Source organism: Temnothorax curvispinosus, unplaced genomic scaffold (assembly GCF_003070985.1).
Source record: "Temnothorax curvispinosus isolate PA1 unplaced genomic scaffold, ASM307098v1 QBEX01007734.1, whole genome shotgun sequence".
NCBI classification, from domain to species: Eukaryota; Metazoa; Arthropoda; class Insecta; order Hymenoptera; family Formicidae; genus Temnothorax; species Temnothorax curvispinosus.
The window spans coordinates 1,093,152-1,114,797 of NW_020217514.1; the positions used below are offsets into that span (position 1 = coordinate 1,093,152).

At 35.3% G+C, this 21,646-nt stretch overlaps 1 protein-coding gene and 1 long non-coding RNA gene across 5 annotated transcripts in view; both read left to right on the forward strand.

Moving 5' to 3' along the window:
• The window catches only part of LOC112457369 (furin-like protease 1), a 230,339-nt gene that overhangs the window by 93,645 nt on the left and 115,048 nt on the right, over nucleotides 1-21,646 (forward strand). The gene's annotated exons all lie outside the window — the stretch shown is intronic.
• On the forward strand, nucleotides 1,741-2,222 carry LOC112457372. Its single transcript, XR_003041089.1, has 2 exons — nucleotides 1,741-1,973; nucleotides 2,132-2,222. It is a non-coding gene; the product is annotated as an uncharacterized LOC112457372 (long non-coding RNA).

Genomic DNA, 21,646 nt, shown 5'->3' on the forward strand with positions numbered 1-21,646 from the left:
AGCGATTTTACATCAGACTTTTGTGCATCGGATGTAAGATTTCCTAACGCAAAGAATTCAAATTACACTGGCTCCTTTGCCGTGATAGCAAAAACTTACGAAATAAAACGGGACGCAGTAAAATGTCTGATCTCAGCGAAACAGCGAAATCTAAAGAATCTCTAACATTTCGCGATATTCGCCCGAACGAAATGGCAAGTCGTTATTAGGAGGATTGCTTTTTATCAGAACGTAGCATGCCTCCAGAAGCTGAGCCTGTAGTGATTGCTATAATGCCGCAAAATGAGGATAATTAATGACTCCTTTGCGTTTCACCTCGAGTCCGCGCGTTAAACAGCTGACGTATGTGCGTTAGTGAGACTTCGTATAACGACTTATGCGACAGAAAAGTTTAACCATACTTTGGGGAAATCGCGGAAATCGAAAACAGCAGTTATATAGCGCTCATATAGCACTAGTATATATATTTTTTTGACAGCATAAAATTTACTGCGCCTGATAAAATTGCGTTTTAAATCATGATCTTAATGGCTGGTCAATAATTTACTGTGTCTTACCGATAGAATCTCATTATTACGTAATGTTTATCTCGTAAATTATATTTATCAACCAAAAAATTATATAAGCACGTTTATAAGATATTAAATAACAAGATATTACGTAACACACAACATTGAAATAATTATACATTGAAATAATTATATTTAGGTATGAAATGTACCGTTATTTTATTTTCGTATAACTTAATATTATAAAAAAGCGGTTGTTAAAAGAAATTATCACGATGTGTTTATTATTAGTATACAACAAATTTAAGTATTAATTGTTTAATATAACCATTTACAATAAAAAAGGCATCAACCCATCACAACGTGTTACAAGTTTTGGCGCTGCCAATTCGCCCTCGCCGAATCACGATTAATTCATTTAACTCGATGAAAGAGCCGGGTTCGAGTAATTTGCATTAATGAAACGTCTCGCCTTTCTCTTCGTTCGCTCGTGTCCGACTGTAATTGAATAAAGCAATTGCGTTAGCCGAAGCGACGACCGCGTTCCGAAGGTCGCGCCGCGCCGCCGTCTGAGAATTTTCCTGACACGCGACTCGCATATTTCTCGATAGTTTCGTCGCGCGTCGCGTGTATCCTTGCCTGCATGCGAGACATACCGGGCGATCCGACGATTAGCGTTCCGCTTCCGGGCTTTCAGTTGCGGATGATTAAGTCGAATGATTAAATTGTGCGTATCGTATGCCATAATGCTGGAGGCTGGAGGGTTACTACATCTGATTGCTCCGGATAATTGTCTTCACTACGCTATTAGAAGCCTCTTGATGTCATTCGCGACGAGAATTTCCAGTGGAGTACGAACTGATTCGTACTTTGTCTTTTTTAACACGACTTTCTTTTCTTAAAAATTCGATTTTGTTTATATTGTTATTGCTAATGCTTCTTCTGTCTAATTACTTTGTTCTTAAATAAATTTCAATACTTTCGCGATTGACTATATAAAACGCTCATCAGACCAGTAATAACGCATGATATGCAGAATCTTGAAAACTTACGCATTTAATCTAAAGGGAAAAGTAAATTAATATGTTTTGAAAGAAAAATCTCACAAAAGTTTTTTGATCGCATAAAAAGAATAATGATGGATCCTATAAAATTAGGTATAACTTCGAACTAAAAGAGTGGATCCATCATGAACATATGCTGAGATTTATCAGGTCGCGATGATTAACCCTTCGCCCGTAAACTGGGTCATAAATGGCACAAGCCGAAATTCAAGATAGAATACCGCCGAAATGAAAAGGGGGGGGGGGCTTGCCGTCCCTCGTAAAAAAAGTAGGTAGTGGGGAGAACTCATGCCCAAAGTTTCGTTGGAATTCGCCAGTGTGTGCTTGACCAGCAGCGAGTCAAAGTGCGTCCAGTGCCACTATTGACCCAGTTTACGGACAGTGCCAGACTTTCGTGCAAGTAAGTAAAATTAATTTAACGTCATTTTCATATTACTACAGTTATTTTTAACTTATATAAGTGATATTTTTTTATGATTGTGTATATTATATATACCTATAACCTCAAAATTTGAGTGGATGAAAACACGTGTAAAAAGAAATTACATGTACTTTCAGGGTACAATGGATGATCAAGCGACAAATATCAGATATTATTTACGAGAAAGACGATTTTATATGATTTTTTAATAAAATAATGTAAAAATTACGTTAAAAGTCTTATTTCTCCTTAACCCGAAAAAGGCCATTTTCAATCCTCAGAATAATTATACTTTTTAAAAATGACCCATATACAGAATTTTTTTCTTGAAAGTACACATATTTAACTATAAAACCTCGTTGGAATTTTTTATTTTGATTTAAAACTCAATGAGATATGATTTTTTTAATAAAAATGGATTTTTATCAATTTTTTGCATAAAGAATTATTTATAAACAATTTATCTTATAATGAATCGCTAAATAAACTTTGGGATTATAAAATAGGATAGTATACAAGTATTACAGAATTTTTTCAGATTTTTTGAACACTATTTACTAGGTCAAAATAACGACAGGACATTTATGACCCAGATTACGGACGATGCCAGTCAAATTATAGTTTACGGGCGAAGGGTTAAGACAGACAGGGCATGTGGTTAGAATGTGGAAAAGAGGATAGACTACCGTATATAATATTAAATCAGAAACTGTGGAAAACAAGGCCCAAAGAAAACCAAGGAGGAAATGGATCGATGAAGTTGAAGATCTGAGAGTGATGAATGTGCGGAACTGGAAGAAAGTAGCCAAGATAGAATAAGGTGAAGGAGTATTATTCGGGATGCCAGAGCCCACCAAGGGCTGTAGTGCATGGAAGAAGGAGAAGAAAAAGACTTTTGCGATTGATATAAAGTAACAGTAAATGAAATGATACAAATAATTCGTACGAAGTATGAATGCATGTTACATCACAATTTATGAGTAACACTCTGTCTTTCTTTGATTCTTAATCAAGTAAAGAACTCATTGTGTTAAGTTTAAGATTATTGTTTTCGGAGTATATTATATATAAATAATTCTCTGCAATTTTTTCTGTATTCCGTGAAAATTTCTTTGAGTTTTTCCTTGAGTACGGAGGAAAATTAAATTTCGACGTGCTACATTCTTGAAATCCATAACAACGTTGACGTACGAACGATCGATCGCTTTTTGTTTTACCAAGTTTCTAGAATCTAGTAAATGGAACTTCTCCGAAGCGAATTACCTGACGAAATCTGTGCTGGCGCGTTCGCAATCATCCTCTCTCTTATTTCGCGTTTCCCTATGGCCTATACCGTGGGTCGTTATTTATGCATTCTCGCGAGGGAGGAGGGTCGATGGTCTCCGGTAATTCGCGCGGCCCGATCGACAGACGTCGTGTCACGAATTCCTGGACATCGCGATGTCGGTCAACAGCACCCGTTGCTGTCGACATATCTCGGTCCGAAATAGGAATGTCGAGGGAATCGATAAACTCGCTCTCCCGCGCGATATGTAGGCTGCTGCGCCTCCGCGCTCTCCTCTCCCTTTTACGTTCTTTCTTCGTTACCATGCAACCTCCCAGCGCCAGTGCGCGGTTCGCGTGTTCATCCTCGAAAGCGTGAATGCCGCGTTTGTTCCACCGCGAGAGAATTGTCGACCGCGAATACAAAACGATGTATTTAAATGCCATGCAGACGGAGAGTTTTTAGTAAATTGAACAAAAGACTTTGACACAAGTCAATGATAACATGTTACAATTATTAACATGCGAAGGGAAATAGAGATAACAGGTGCATAGAAATAAATAGATAAAATTAACTTCTCCGATACTAGAATGAATATCGTGAAGCTATATTGAAAAATCTCTTTGTAACACTGAAATTGTGTGACTTTGAGTTTCCGTCCGCAAGTATATAGGTATGTCGTAAAGTTTTGCTGGCGTTGGCGTAATTTATCGGATGCTTAAGCATCGATCGTCTAGCTTGCTTGAGCCTCGCGGCATCATAGTTGCATATGCCAATATGAATATACGCCTATATCTTTGTATGCAAACTCGACCGGCTAACCGGAATCAAATAGCCAGAGGCCTCATTCTGACCTACCCAGAACTTCTCGTCACGTTCATGGCTACGGCTTACGGCTCCGCGGATGTAACGTTTAAATTCATACTACGAATCAAGCTGCTACGTGTACCAAAGAAGCGGCGAGATCAGCCTACCGTTCTTTTTGCACAAAAAAATGCAAAAAATGCCCACATTTATCATTCCCCGTTATTGCTATATCTCGTCGTTGAATGTCCCGCGGAATATCTTTCTGGAAGACTAGCTTACATTCATCTGTCGTCCGTTGTATTGTAATATGAATTATTATCTGCCCGACATATTCTCATCGTCTGGCGGTAATATAATAAAATCTTGAAGAATAATTTATATACATTTTTACATATTTCGGGCAGATATGAATATATCACTGTACTTTTAAAAATATTTTTACTTTTATTTATACAGCAGAACATAAATCATACAGTATTCTCGTGGCAAGCTCCTTCATTTCTCAAATTAATTAACTTTTTAGTTACTGCAATAAATAGACAATATGGTATTGTGAGCGACGGATATTAAAAGAACGAAAATATGGTATATTCTTAGTTAGAGAATGGATTGCTTGAGACACTTTATTTCAACTAATTAAATTATTATAACAGATTAATATTTATGAACAATGTAGGGGAAGTTCGGATGACATTAAAATTCAGAGGTCCAACAAGAGTCTATGTATCCGCGCGATACAAAGGGAGTTTGGAAATTGATCCTTTTCATGGCACAAAGGAATGCAAAATTCAACGATGGCTATTCACTAGTTTAATATTACAGAGGCGGTTTGAGGCTGGAGAGAAATTCACGCGGGACGTGGCTTACTTATGGATTATTTTTTAACCTTTTTCCAGTAATTGTCGAATTAACGATTGGAGAAGAAAAATAGTACTGACATGCATTTTTTTTACATATAGAAATGCCATTTTCATCTTGACATTGCATTCGAAATGAATATACAAATTTTACCTGAATATATATATATATATAATATATACATATACATATCTATATATTACTCATAAAAATATAATAACGTTAATGTGCACAAAGCAAGATAGATAAAGAATAATAATAAACTTAAATCATTTCCTATATCGTCATTGCTTCTCGTTGATTAATGATACTCGCCTAACAACTTTAAAGCGTTGCCGTGATTATTGACAAAGTAATTATTAATTAGAGATTGTTGTGCTTACGTTGTTACCGTTATGATCATATTAGTCGCGTGCTCGCAGCAATCCACATGAGAATTTCGACCTACTTCACAAACTACGGTGGATTATTGAATCTTTGATAGCGTCGTGAACTTTGGAAATACAATGTACAGTACCTACATTCGTGTAATATCCAGCATTCATGTATTGTCCAATGAAAAATGCATCGAGATGGCAACCAAGTGTGTTGCATTTTATATTTGCGTATTCGTTATTTGTTGCTTGACATGAACTATATTTGCAAAGCGATTAGCATTGAACGTTAAACGATTCTAGTTTTTTATTTTAAATACTTTTTGAAAATATGTTAATTATAAAGAAAACATTATTTTTAGAGTTAATTATTAAGAAAATTTTATTGTTAGAGTTCTTAATATCGATGTTGAAGTTAGAGATAGATAGATATATATATAAGATAGAGAAAGAGAGAGAAGTCGAAAATAGCCCAGAAAGCAAGACATGCTTGAAAATTCGATGCCCGTTTCACAGCACGGAAGTGTACGATAAACCGTTTGGGAGAAATACGCGCGGAATTGCTTCTTGATACGAGCGATTGCCTTTCGTACTTGTTCGTTTCACCGAAAACGACGAGTCTCGAATTTAAGAACGTAGACGTGGTTCTTATCACATCTTTGTTAAGTACTGTCCACCGTAAAGCTCCATTTTCCCTGTTTAGACTTTTATGTTTACACCGTTTCATCTTCTACAAGGTATAAAGGTCGTAAATGAGCACACATATTATTTACAGATAAGTTTCAATGTTTATTCAAGAATGTTTGTTACATAGAATAGATGGTTGTCGTATATTTTACTTTCGGAACAGTTTTTTGTCTCTCCTGAAAACTATATTATTGTCATATAAGCAATATTGTTTATTCATCGACGATATGTATGTGTGCGTATAAAAATTTATTAGAATATTTAAAAAATAAGTTGTTACATGTTATATGCATATGTAAAATGTGATTTGTTAAGTTAATATCTATATTTAATTAACAATATTTGTTTATACTGTATTACTCATACTGTATTGCTTGTTCAACATTATAAACCATTTTTATTTCCAGAGTGTTCCATAATTTATAAGAACTGTTCGAAGAATAATTCTCTCGGGAAAAATATTTTCCTTGTAACTTTTGTGATTTTGCTTTCTTAATGAAGAGAATCAATAGTAAGTTTTACGAAATTCTCTTTTACAATTTTTTTCCATAAGAACTCAGTTCTCTTCTCTTCGTCTTAATGCTGGATTTTTTAAGAAAGATTATTGTTACAAATTTTATAAGGCTCTGGAATGTTTATTATGTGTAAATAAATCTTTCTTTCTTTATTTCTAAGGGGTATAAATGCTTGACGAAAAACAATACAACGATTAATCTCGGATGTGCTTGCGAAGTATATCTTCGAAACAGGAAATCGCGATAAACTGATCTAGAAGTAGATGAGCTGCTCAGAAAGCTGCTTCTCCGTACGGATGCCCGCGTCTCGCTTTCGTCCCGCTGATCTTGTATGCCGAGTGTAACGAGTTCCGCGTGCTATCGCGAGCTTGCGGGCTTACGGGGCTTACCGTAGCTTTCTTGCGCGATCTACGACTCTCTCGTGCTTGCTCGTTTTTTCCATTTTCCTTGTTTACACTTTTATGTTTACACCGTTGTGTCTACGGTATTGTACATGGAAACAATAAAATTGCCCGCCGTGTCGTTTAATCTTTGATAATACGGTGACATGAATACTTTATTATGCTCCTTTCCTGGTGGGTAAAAATTGAGTGAATGTAACGTATAAAAGGGAACCGTAATCCGTTCGGGTATAGTGCCGGTCGCTGGATGCTGCATACACGATAAGCATACGCTTTTGAATCAATATGTATAGGTGCGTACATATATACATAACATATGTTTTGTTATTAAAAAAAAAATACTCATTAGTCATTTAAAAGATATAAAATAAATATATTTCATGTTTTCTGAATACTTTAAGTATTGTTTTTTTAATAGCATAAAAAAGAATATGTATATTGTATATGCAATGAGCATCAGCCTCCATCGCCGTTGCAATCATTTTATTCGACGAAGTTTCTTGCTTCTAATAGCATAAATGTCACCTTGATTATTTTATGATATGATGAAACACAATTGCGCATGCAAACAAATAACTTGAAATTATGGGGATCAACAAAGGATTGGATAAATCCTGATTAAAGAGCGTAAAACGTGGTTCGTCTTTCTGAATCCCATCGAAGCACTTGGTTGTCTCGTGCTCTAATAAAGCTCGTTTAGAATAACGAGAATCGTATGGTGACTCCCACTGCGATAAAGTATTCACTGTATCGTACCGTGCGTATAGACTGATCAGTGGGCGTACTCTGCTCATAAAGATCTTCCCTCCGGCGTGTCACATGATGTTTAATAGCGGTGTAAATTAATTGCGTTGATAAGAGATACGTAACTGTATGCATGTGATATACATCATGCGCTAACGTGTTGTATTATTGCTGGATGTAAAACTCACTCTCGCGTAACTCTCGTATCTTTCAATTAAATTTTTTTTCTTTTTTATAGAGTATTTTTTTCTCTCAACAACCTCGACATATCTCTTTGAACTATCTAAGTAGGAGAAAAGTTTCTTGCTCTCCATTGACGTTGCAATATATTTATATTTGTGTTTAATAAACGCGATAATTGGATTTCTCATTTTTTTAAATTTATACACCGCTAGACCTCTCTTATTTATCTTAATTTATTTTAAAAATTTGCCATATGTTTCGAAACAAACTTCTCAATTAATCGCAAATATTTCAATTTATGTTTGCTTAACGTTACAATTTTTTCGGATGTCTTTATCTCGGACAAGTAAATTTAGCATGAATTCGAGAACAGCTCTTAAGATGCCAAACCTCTTGCGGTTTGGAACATGGATACCTTCGACATAGATTAACGCCTATTTGGGGTGTGCCGGGAGAACAATGCATTGCGTTATATATTAAGCTTAACACATGATGTTGATTGATAGAGATTCATCGTTCGAGATACGTCGCAGAGCACGTGTTACCTAGGATCAGTAATGGAATCGCAATTTATCCACAATGCCTTCGTAACGGTCTTCCTTCGGTCGAAACAAATCACCGTGATTTGTAAATGACGCTGTTGTATGGCGTTTTCAATGGATCGTACGTTTGCTCAGTGGAGTAATTGACAATAGATTTCAATTGTCATTATGATGTATTACATATATTCAAATAGCACATTATAGATATATCGTATGCTATATGCAACATCGTAGACACAACAGTGATAAGAATCGATAACTTTATTATATAAACTTACTTTTAAGATTATTTTTAATTTAAAAATATAAATACATATATGGTATATTTTATATATAGCTAAAAAATTATCTAACATATCATAAATATTAACAAAAGATTTTACATTTACTTAGATATTAATAAAAAGAAATAATTTACATTTTTTTATATTTTAAAGAAAAAACTTCTGAAAAGATAACGTCGATATATATATGTAATTCTCGATTCTATACATTTTTTAAATACATATAAATAGTATTAATGTAAATAATTTATTACTCCCTCTTTTCTCTCTTTCTCTTTTCTTTTCTTTCTCTTTTTTTTCTTTTTCCGCACGTATTTAAAAATAGGGCAAATTCAAAGATTTTATCTGTAAGCTTATGCAATAAAAAATTTAAAGTACGCTGGATAAAGCAAAATCTAATAATTTGTGAAAAATATTATAAAATGTTTATAACGACAAACGAATTAACGTCATGAGTTGTTAAATATATTATACGATATACGTTATCATTACACAAACATTATCAACATTTTAGGTAATAGTGCGAATTTGTATTGCATGGTATTTAAAGTCGGTATAAATTGTGAATTTGCGCAAATGTGACTGAATGCTTTAATCGAATGCAGTGATTCTCTCTAACGAGGCATACTTTTTACTTTTTGTCGACGCGACGGGGACGCAATTCGTACGCGAGTCGTCTGATAGTGGATATTTAAATACAACGTGGTGATACACGGGCGTCACGTGTCGCCACGTCGCCGTAATTACAGGGTAAGCTAAACAACGCTTCCCTCAGACCGGCAATCTTGTAATTTTCACAACGGCGTGACAATATCCCGTTACGTCGTTCGTGCAATAAACGCCGTCTACCCCGAATTACTTTACTTATTGTTAGTCATCGATGCAACACGAAATTACGCTCACGATAACGGAAAGTTTCTCGAAATTAACCAAACATTTAAATATTTTCCCTTCTGCCATTGTCTTCTGTTTCAATTAATTTGTGATGATGATAGCTCTGATTCGATTCAACAATATAAAATTTTTGTAATTTATTAATATTCCAGTTTTTTAACCTACGCGTATATCTTATATAATATATGTATGTAATCTTTCTTTATTTTCAGAATTATACGTCACTTTTCCAATATCTCATAATAGGATACTAAATTGTATTCCGCGTGGTGTAATAATGCCGCCATTTCCATTCCATATCATATGACACGAACGTTCTGCCGTTCGTGCGCTCTTTGCAGCGACATAAATCTCATACATTTCTCTTCTGGATGGATAGCAATTGTTTATGAGATAACAGTGCTTCTAGCAGCCCGACTACTTATGGCAAAAATAACAAACACTCGCAAACTACTTAAGGTAGTTTCCCTGAGTACTCAACGTGAAATACCGTTTAGCTCAGTGTGAAAGTCTACCGCAGCTCGGGATAAATGATTTTCATTCTCCGGACGACAAGAGTGAGACAGAATGTCGGATTAAGATCGCTTTGAACGTCAGTTTGATTATACGGAGGTATACTGTGTGCGAAATTAATAGTCGCTCGTTTGTCCAATTAAATTATTATCATTTAATCGAATAGAGATTTCGTCGAATTTATTTAATGTATTAATATATATATACATATAAATGCTAAGCTACGCACGCATATTTGAAACGAGAAATCTTGTTTCGTCAAATTAATTATGAAATTCCAATGGATGGCCGTTGCACGTCTTCACGTCAAGCTGCAACGCACGCAAGCGTTAGAATTTGCGATAGACGGTATTAGAAAACGATATAACATTCGAGTATCTGCTTTCGATAAATTTCGAAAAGTCGCAATCGCTTCTCCTTCGTCTTGATTCACTCCGCTTTCATCTAAGCGGAATTTTCGTGAAGCAGGTCGATGTTTCGCGGCAGTACGAACTGGATCGAACGTTGTTCCCCGGGAACGCTGCGCTGGCACACCGCCCAGAAACATATTATGCCCCCGTTTGCCGAAACTCTGGGCAGAGATGCTCCAGAACCAGGCTCACGCTGCGAAATATCCGAAAGCTTCTGTAATTCTAAGACTCGACTATTCCGACCAGCTGGAAATGAACCTCTCGGTAGCGATAGCTTACTCGGATTATTTTTGCAGCGCAAATAATCGAACAAATATCATTTTGAACGCCGTGCCAAAGATTGTATATATAATTATTTTTTCGTATTTTTTATTTTCCTAATTTGTTAGTAAAGTAATAAATTTTGGTATGTAATTTCAAGGGAACTTATAATTTACTTATAATAAGATAATTACTTACTGACAATGATATTATTAATTTTATACACGTATGATAAACTCAATCGTAAGTTCAGATTTTCTGCATAAAGCCTTTAAATTCTACCATATTGCGCTATGTAGAAGGATTGACCATCTCTTTCGAAGGGAAACCAAAATCAATACTCTAGTCGTGCCGATGCCATGCTCAAGTTACTAGACACCCAAAATCCTAAGCAAGTTGGCGATAGTTTCACTTAACTAAACCGTGTATCGAATCAATTTCCACTGGACGAACTTACCTAGTTATTCTCCAATTCAATTATCGCATAATTTCTCAAAAACGTTGTAAACTTTCCATCTAGCGATATGCCAATTACGTAAGCAATTGAGAAATATTAATATATAAATATTACCCACTCTATTGTCTTTTGTTCTCGGAGATTTATTGACAATGCTGGGCTTTTTTCTCTCTCTTTTCTTTTTTTATATACAACGAATGTCTCAGCTGTAATGGATCCATAGATATCGTAAAACATCTTGTTGCAGCAAGAATAACAGGATATTACTTCGTACGAAATTTTCTCCCTCGTTTCTCTTTTATTTGATAAGGATAAACGAGATGAGGGCAAACGAAGTTCTTAAATTATACACTTGGCATTAATCACATCAGCGGACGAGTATAATGAGAAATTAAGCTTTCGTGAATTAATATACGCGACTAATTACCAGAGAGACTAATTACTCCGTGTAACAGGACGAGCGAATCAGAATACTCGAGTCTCATTATTTTTCATTTTACATTTATTTACAGAATTTTTAATAAATTTAATTTAGCAATTCTAATTCGAGTCCACTTGCAACGGTCTTCTTTGCATTAAATAATTATTGTATTGAAAATATTTTATTTTGAAGATATTTCATACATTTTCGCGACAATCTTTCAAATACGGAAACGAACGAGTACGGCTGATACGATAAATGTGTGTGCGCATCTATCAATGTGTCAATAATTCTGTTATAAATCAATCTCGCGAGTGCCTCGTAAATAAATCGGAAACTCTAGACGGTGCGCATCATGATAATGCAGTCGGATGTCTCTTTCGCGGCGCATTCAACACTTCAAAGTAAACACTCTGAACATACGTGTATCGGCATCAGATACTCTCTCGAGCATTCCATACTGAGTATGTTTACGAAAAATAGCGGTTGTATCGACAAGCAAATATATTTCACGATATATCAAATCGCGGCTGGCAATTATGTCGAATTTACGAAGTGCACTTTTGGTGATTATTCCAGATTAATCACGATAAAGCGATAAAATAGAGATTCATGAAGATAATGCTTTTGCAGAAATAAACGCATTGGACGATAAAAAAGATAGAGTCACTTTTCATTTCCGTTATCCGAAATAAATTAGCTAAATTGAAATGTTCAGTACATTATGCGTTATCATATTTTATAATTTATATCGGTTTACAATTAGATGCACAAATTAATCTTGTAATTATAATTCCAAAACAGAATCGTTCTTGCATTTTTATTCTTCACTTTCGAGTTATAACGAAGTTATAAAAAGTCGCAATTTAGGTCGCTTCCACAGGCTAACTTCATTATAGACAAACTTTTTCTTCTCAGATGTTCCCTAATTTCTTTCAATTTTCTTCAGCGTAGGCAAAATCCCGAGAGTTTCTTATTCTCGTGTGTCTATCGACATAAGAATTGTCTTGTTGTTCACTTTTGATGATAAAATATGAATGAAAATTCGTTGGAGCCGGGCACATTTACCCCGAATGATTCATCTCGAGTGAACCGTATACGTGTTCTCCTTTAGGCACGCAGAGACGGGACACGCATCCGTGCTCTCATCAATCTACGTCGAGTAGCGCCATATCGCCGTTTCGATTTGCGGCTTGCCTCTCAATGCCGGGTACTCATCGGCACCGAGGCGGCGCAAAAAAGGTCCTCGGCGTCGAACACGCCGTCCTGACCTGACAGCCCGGCATGATGTGACGCCTATTGCATGATTTCGGGGCTGGACGACTTTGGAAAATTGCCGATTGACGTGCGAATTTGGAGCGTTTACATTGATACGGGAAATTGCGCGAGTAATAACTAAATTCGTTTATTTATATATGCGAACAGTCTCGTCTTGACGATGCGTCGTGTCAAATTTGTCGATCATCAAACGCGTCCGGTTACTCCTTGGTAAAAAGGTTGACGGACAGCCAATATTTTTTGCAAGATTTTCACTCGCAACTCTAGATTTCTTGGCATTCACCCTCGAATTAAGCTTCTATTAAAGTACGTTAAATTGACCGGCAAACAAACTTTGCTCTTTCAACTAGTTTGGCGCTGATGTGTACACAACCTTCAAAATTCTTGATTACTCAAACGTCTTAAATATTGAATCAAAGAAAGAAATATTACGTACGCAAACATAAGTTATTTAAAGGTTATTTGCTTTCTTTTATTTATTAAAAAACCGTGCATCATTGCATTCACAATCTGTGATAATCGCAAACGCTAGCTTTCTTCGCGTGGCTTATCTCAGGGATTTTTTATTTGCGGGCATCACCGGATTCGCGTTGCTATTTCAATTTGCCGACTGCCACTCAACGCTGCCCTCGTTAGGTATCAGCGAAAGTAATGGGACGCGGAGTAAATTGCACGTCTGACGCGAGTCGTCGCATTAGGCCAGCTGCATCCAGACTGCATCCAGGCAGCGACGACGGCGAAAGAGACGACCGAAATTCTGCGTCGATAGTTTCGTGCTCGCACGTTTCATTACGTACGTCAGCCAAAATCTCGTTACTGAAGAACGATATTTCAATCCGAGAGTTGAATAGGTATATCAGTTTGCAGATATGTCTCTCTGCAGATATATTTTTTATTAAATTATTGTTATCGATTATAATTACGTTTTTTATTTCTATATGCAGTATATGAAGAGAGATATATTCTTCTATTAAATATAGAAGAGATATATAGAAGATATATTCTTCTATTAAAAATAGAAGAAATATCCTTTTATTAAATATAAATGAATATAATTTTTATCGTATCGTGACTCGCGGACGTTTCGATAAATTTGTCCGACGCTTCTCATTTTTCATCCTTTCGCAACTCTTGAAAGAAGGTCGCCTGATTGACCTAATATTAACATGTCTTTAGCAAGCTGTAACCGTAAATTTTTCATTCGACGTTTACGGCAATGTCATTCGAACTTGCCCGATGTAGTTACGCGACTTGAAGAGGCGGCGGCGCGCTAACTTTTTCCGGGTTATCTTTGAAGTTGCGATAAGTACCTAGCGCGTCGTGGTGATAAAAACTTGCGATTTCTTACGTGCTGTACAGGGGAAGATAACGTTGTAGGTGTTGAAGGGAGGTGTCGACGTAGGGAGCTTAGCTAGTAGACGCGTTATCCTTCCGCAAATGGCTCCTTGTTAGAGCGGCAGGGGGGAAGAGGGGTAATAGGAGGCACTATTTCCTATTAAAGTTACAGAATGCTCGCGCCGGAAAGTTCGCGCCCGTAATTGCAACGACTTGCCGTTGTAATAATGCGCTTCTGCCCGATGCAATTTACGCTTTAACTACAACCCCGCGTATTATTACGCGCGGCGGAGAGAGATATTTGAGAGATTATTTTTCGTTATCTTCGGTTATGATCATCGGTTATGAGCTTCGCGCAAAGGTGCTGCGCGGTCGGTTTCTCGTCGCGTTATCGGAAGGTCGTAGGATAAGGACGATATGTATATTTCAATTCCCATGATTCTGATTTTCCGCGGTTGCTGTTAATGCGCAATCACCGCCACCGTCGTTTTAATACTCTCCACTGCTGCGCCAACGAAATTGGCAATTTGCAGACCAGACATGTTATATACATCTTATTACATTTTTTTCTAAATGGGTTATATTACCGCGGGCACTACCGTGCTTCGAGTTTATCTCATTTTTATTGTACCTTTACCTAAGTTACTTTATTTTTTATTGACTTGGAAGATATTTTCTTGTCTACAAAAATGCTTTAGGATGTCAAATTTCTAAGATCTGTACATGAGATTAAAAATCTTTATAAATACTTTTGTCTACCTTAAACGTTTATAGGATATGTATGGAATATATGGTTGTTTTAAATTGTTAGTATGTGTATCGATAAAAAATTAAACTGCTTAAAACTTTCCTTGATGAAAAATAGATTAATTCAAGTATTTTTCTTCTCATAAGAATCTTTATAATAAAATTTATACGCATTGCATAATTAAACATTTTTGTAAACATTTTTTATACTCGAAAAACGTTTATTGCATAAGAAATATGCAATCTCCATTTGCACGTGAAGAGGAAATATTTACGCTTGAAATTACACAAACAAGAACAGAGACTCACACGCAGATATTATTATAATGCTCGCCCTTTTTCCAACCTTTCCTCGTGGGATTTGCTTCATACACGCTCATTCGGTTTTTCCGGATATCTGAATAAACGAATAAACAAAGATCGCACCAAGCTAGAAAATTTCATGCAACACAGGGTATTCTACGGTCGCGATCGTAAATGGTTCTTTTCCACGTAGATACTCCGATAAGCCGATTTCGGCGAAGCGAAAAGAGTTTTGCCGTGAAATCGGATATTTGGGAAAGTAATTGCGAGAATGTGAAGTTATTATCGAAAAATGCAAAATAAACTCCCCGCGTATAGTCGTTTATATTTTATGATCTGTATCTTGGATTTTTGACACCACATAACAATAAATAAAGATTTAAATAGAACTAATTATTTTTATCTGCAATTATTTTTAGGTTTAAATCGGTCTAGACTTCAATTTTGTGTGTGTATATCCAAATATAAACGATTACTACTACGTGCATGCAGCTTTAACACGATAAAGTTGATTCGCGGAAAGTTACGGCGCTGTCTCTCTCCGTCGTTTTTTTTTTTTGTTTGTTTGTTAATTAAAGCGATTGTCATTATTTTTTTTCTAAATAAGTAAAAATTAGGAAAGCGAGAGAGAAAGAAGGGCAACTTGATTTCGTACATTACGTAAGCAGGTGACGTGGATACGCACTTATAGGTCGCCAATTCAATCGTCAATGCAAACGAACCGGACATGAAGCATGTTATAACCGTTAACCCTTTGAAGGATCCTTTTGTGCGCGTCATACGCACGCCTGTGTACACAAATAAGCCCCGTATTGAATATGCCAAAGCCCGGCCTGCATATGATGTTGGCATCACACGAGAGAGGAGAATTGCAGTCGGAGAGAATCATATGTTACAGTTTAAATGCCCTGCAGATATGTGCAAGTAAATAATACCGGAAACGAGAGAAGGTACTTTCTGTTCCGAGTGAACGTCGAGACCGCTCCGTTGAAGAACAATATTTCCGGGTTCGGCAAGTCTGAAACATTCGCGGTGCATAAATCGTGTTTTTCCTTGCATGAATAGATATTTTTGCAAACTCTTGACGATGTACTCGTATATGCGGTGAATATTATGAAAAACAACAGGATATTTCTCGCGCGTTATAGCTTCCTCTGCACGATCTAATGTTTTACGTATCATAAAACATAAAATATCGATGTTAAGAATAATCAATATTCGAGAAACGTATTGCACGATTATAACATAAATCCGTCGATGGTATAAAACTATTGCAATTTTTAATAATAACACACTAATTCTGTTCAAAAATTTTAACAGTACTCGAACTGCAAGCAATTAAATCTGAAAAATTTTTTATGAACTAGTATAAACTATAAACATATATATATATATATATAAAAGGAAGTTGCATTTATCCCACTTTTTTATAATTTTTAAAATATTAAATATTTTGATGAAAAAATAAAATGTATAGTATTTTAATTTAATTTAAACAAATTATTATTCTCTTTATTAAGTACGCGGTGGAACGTGGTGTATGCAAAATTTCGACGAAATCGAAGCGTGCTATTCGGAAGCATAACTCGACACCTTCCACTATAACGAAGAAAACAATGCCACCCCAAGAAACTATGCGGGACCGAAAAGCCACTTTCGAGGCCGACGATGTGCGACCCCAAAGTTAATTCGCCGTTTTTATCGGCATCGTAAAGCGTGGTCGGCCGTATTGCGGTTTCCACGAACTCGAGCACGTGCGCCAAACTATTCCTTCTTCCTCCTCCTAGACCAATAATTCATCGACGTCATAAGGAAAAGTCGAAGATACGAGTCGCTCGCGTTCTGCGCTTTATGTAAGTCGTAAAGAAAAGCGCATGTATGAAATACAGCTTGCATCGATATCTCGATTCAGCGTTACACCGATATGACCAAGGGTTTACGAGAAAAAGTACTTAAGATAAGAAAAATGATTTTAAAGAGAAGAGAATTTTTTGTATTTCTTATCGAATAATACATGGAAAACACATTTGAAATGGAATATATCAGTTACATATATCCAGTACAATGATGCGCTAAGATATTTATGAGCTTTAATAGCTGCCTAATAAATTTCTCAACTTTGCATTATTTTTAATTAAAATAGTTTAGTTATCTTTATTTTAGTATTATATAGTTAATTTTTAATTATTTTTTATTTTATTTATATATAACATACATTTCTAAATTACATAATGTATTTCTCAATTTTATATAAATATTAATATGATAGCAATGTGCAATCTTTGTAGCCTCTCTTTACATTTTTCTTAGATGTAATCACACATTTTTGTGCCGGAACGGCAAGAAACGTGTAGAAAAACAAAAGGATATTTCTCGCAGAAGCAAGAAGCAAAACTCAGCGAACTTAACGCCTGCTCGTTAATTTAATGCGTACCAAAGTAGTCAAGTAAGAAAAAGAACAGTGACTGGGAGCGACAACTCGTCGAGCTCGAAAAGTATGAAGGTGACGACGAGAGAGAGAGAGAGAGAGAGATGAAGAATCTTTTACAGTTCACAGCCGGCGAAGACGCGTGGTAAAAGGACGCGAGACGAAACGCGAAATGGTGTCAAGCGAAGTTCGCCGTGACGACGCGATGAGATGTAGTGTGTAGCGCGAACTCGTTCGCGATTTATGGCTCCCAAACTCGCATTTGGAAGTTGTAAATCAAAGGGGGATCGTTGGCGATCGTGACGACGCATTGCGGTTTAGAATGTGGTGCTAAATCGCGATTCTATGTGTTCTTGAATAATCTTCGATTTATGAGAAAATCTCGAGGCGTTCCCGCGCGGAAACTTTATGTGCCCCATATGATTTTTAAGATCACATAAAATTGTTTTTAATTCCATTATTTTTTATCTGTTTCTTTTATTTATATTTTTTATCTCTTTTTTAATAATTTCTTTTTTTTCTCTCTTATTATACAGGATTATTTATTCGTAAAGGATTTTTGTGTTAGTATGGTTTATTAAATATTGTTTGATTGGTTTATGAAAAAAATAAATATTACATCAAGTGTATATGTATATGATTGTCAATAACTTTTTTTTTACAAATTAAGTACTCTCTTTTGTCAGTGTTATGACCAAAGTTGCATCGATTGGATTTCGTAAAAAGATTGTGACATGAAATATTGAAACACAAGCAGAAAATGCTAGTAATAAAATAAAAATAATGCCGAGAAAGCGGAAGGTTTCAGCTACCGCTTGGATCAATCGGATGTTATGTACCGAGTATACTTAGTACTTTATATACAAGACAAGAAATCCACCTCGACGTCCATAACTTCGAAACCTGTGTACCTCGCGCAAACACCATGAAATATTCGATACGAATATATGCTCGCCATAGTTTAATTTCCAGTTGCGATTAACTTTCGAAAAGTGATATTTACAAGTACATCCACTGCGGATTTTAGTTTGATATACACTGATGAGAAAAAAATGTTCTGCATTTTAGTAAATATTAGTTTGCGTACAACTCTACAACTCTGATTCCATTTGTTAAAATGAAGAAAATTGAGTCATATAGTTGTATGCAAACTAATAATTACTAAAATGCAGAACATTTTTTTCTCAGTGTACCCATGTATTTTTCTTTTAACATAAAAGATGTGCGTTTTATAATATAATTATAAATGAGAAATTATCGTGATAAGTAACATATAAATGCTAAAAATAAGAATTCAGGTTTTGCACAATATAGATATACCGTTGCAAATAATTGCGTAGCATAAGTGAGAAACGTATCCTTGAAGACTGATAATGGAAGTATAAGATATTTAAAATAATGATTTATAATTTGCAGAAAATGGAATAAGTGACGCCTGTAATTTAATGCCAGAGATAGTTTTAATTTTCACTGTTCCATAATTACCATCGTAGATTCAACCCTAATTTGCTCGCGAGCGCTCATCCAGGGAAGATTTAGGCGAGAAGTCAGCGGTAACTTTCAGTTTGCGACTCTAAATCGGGTCCCTGCATCGTGTTTCCCTTCGTAAGATAGCTCCGTGTTCTCTTCGGCTTCTTGCAACCGTGTAAAATTCATTTCGAATAGGGTGCCACGATAGGGTGACTCTTTGGGGGAGAAAACCATTTCCGGAATGGTAAACGAGGGCGCAATTCGGTAAGTGTGTGAGGAAAACGAATGAGAGTCAGAGAAAAATAATGGAGGAAAACAGGCCTCGCCTGCTTCTAAGTTTGTTTGTGACAATCCGTAAAATTTGTCAGACGAACGGTGTTTTCCCTTATTTTCAATGTTATAATTATTGAAATTCTTGTTTCAAGCGTTCTAAGACGCTTTCTGAAAGAGATTTTATTTCGCTGAGCGTTATAGTTAACAAAGTTACGTGTAAAATTTACAGTTATTTTTGCTAGGTACTACAGCTGGCTTAGTATGCTATTCCCAAGAATTCCCTAATCTAGAAAATATGGACAAAAGGTTGGCATTCCTTTCTGAGAACTATGCAAACTATGCAAACGAGCAGCACGAAAACGGAATGGAATAAATGTACAATGAAAAGAAGTGAGGAAATATAATAAGATGCGCGCGGAAGAAAAGCCGAAGAAAATAGTATTCATTCTTGTACGGATTCACGGCAATCCACGATTATTTTCTAGTTCATTGGCATCTTTTTATTTCCGTTTTTCTGCCGACTTTTTTGTGAGAGAAGAGAGAAAAGTCACGGTTCGTAAAAAATCTTCTTTTTTTAATCTTTTATCAAAGCGTGCCTTTTACAATTGTGTTTCCATATTCTTCTATGTAAAACGTAATGGATATCACATATTATCTTGATTGCAAATATTAGGGAAAAATTTCAGTGAAGTGTGTTACCCTTTTTGAAATAAAATCTTATTTTTTGCTTAATTTTCAAGAGACTTTTAGACAATATATTATAGTCAGTTATTTAAATATTGTTGAAAATTACAAATTCTTAATAGAAATTAACTTCGCAGTTTATTATACAAAAATATACTTCAAATTCATGTAATTGTAGATACCTAATCCATCATCTATTCCTCCTCCTTCTTCATCATATAACGTCATTAGTGATGTGTTATGATCTTTAATGGATAATGCCGTCTATATGTTATATTATTTGCATATAATAAAAATCAGTAATAAAAAAGAAAAGATAAAAAAAGCAAGTAGAAAATGTTTTATTATATAACATTTTTGAAAATATGACTATTTTTTCTCCATCAATTTATGTCTTGCTTCTAATAAATTTTAAGACCTAGACTCGTGAAATTTTAGATGAAGCATTTGGTGTAGGAATAGTTTCCTGGTTTTACGATCTGCTCCAATTCCTGCGCTTTTTTATTTCTATGAGACGTGGGGTAAAAGGAAAGCCATATATATTTCATATATTCTCCTAAAAAAAAGTTGTCGTAGGTAATTGATGATTTTGCTCAGATTCTTGTATAAATTTGTCAAAATTTAACGTCAAACTTATGTAAAAACTATTTACAAAATTGGTCAATTATCTATCTAACAATCATCAATAAAAGTATTAAACAAATAATAATATTTATGAAAAACATATTGCAGTTACACTCAATTCAGTAATATATCGTTTGATTTTGTTTTACATTTATTTTCAAATACATAGATTTATAGCCACGAACTGATCTAACGAAAAACATATCGATTGCTTTATAAACTTATTTTCGTGGAAATTGCATGAAGGCGATATATTTCCGAAGCGTTTCATCGAACATGAAATCCTCGCAACGGCAGAATGGTTCCTCTGACAGAAGTCCCTCCCTGTGAGAAATGTCTTAACGGCGAATCGCAAAGTACCTACCTATTCGATTCGAACAAGGGTTGGCAGATGATTATAAAAAATCTCAATACCATATAAAATAGAAATTGGGTACCTTGATAGTATTTCGTAGGGACCGTAATTTTCCAACAGCGGAAAAATAAAAAATTCTATTTGCTAACTTAAAACTTATACCGACTAAGAGAAAATTGAAGAAGAATATCGCACCGCGTACATGACAAGCGGACTAGTTTTACAAATCCTATGATCGTTTTGTAAATCCCATGATGGTTTCGCGTAATATAACATCAGGTTGCAGTTCTTTCTGTTCGAGAAAAATTCATATCCTAAAAGATTCGACATATTTTCTTTATAGGGATGAGAGAAAGGATAGAATTATAGAGATAGGAAGCTTGAAGTTGAAAATTTTTATTTTACTTTGTATTTCTTTTTACTTACACAATGTGCAAACACGTTTTATATTTTACATCATTGTGTCAAGGTATATAAATTTGGCATATCGAAAAAACGTCAAAGTCACTGAATGTTATCTAAACGTTACCGCAGAAATGG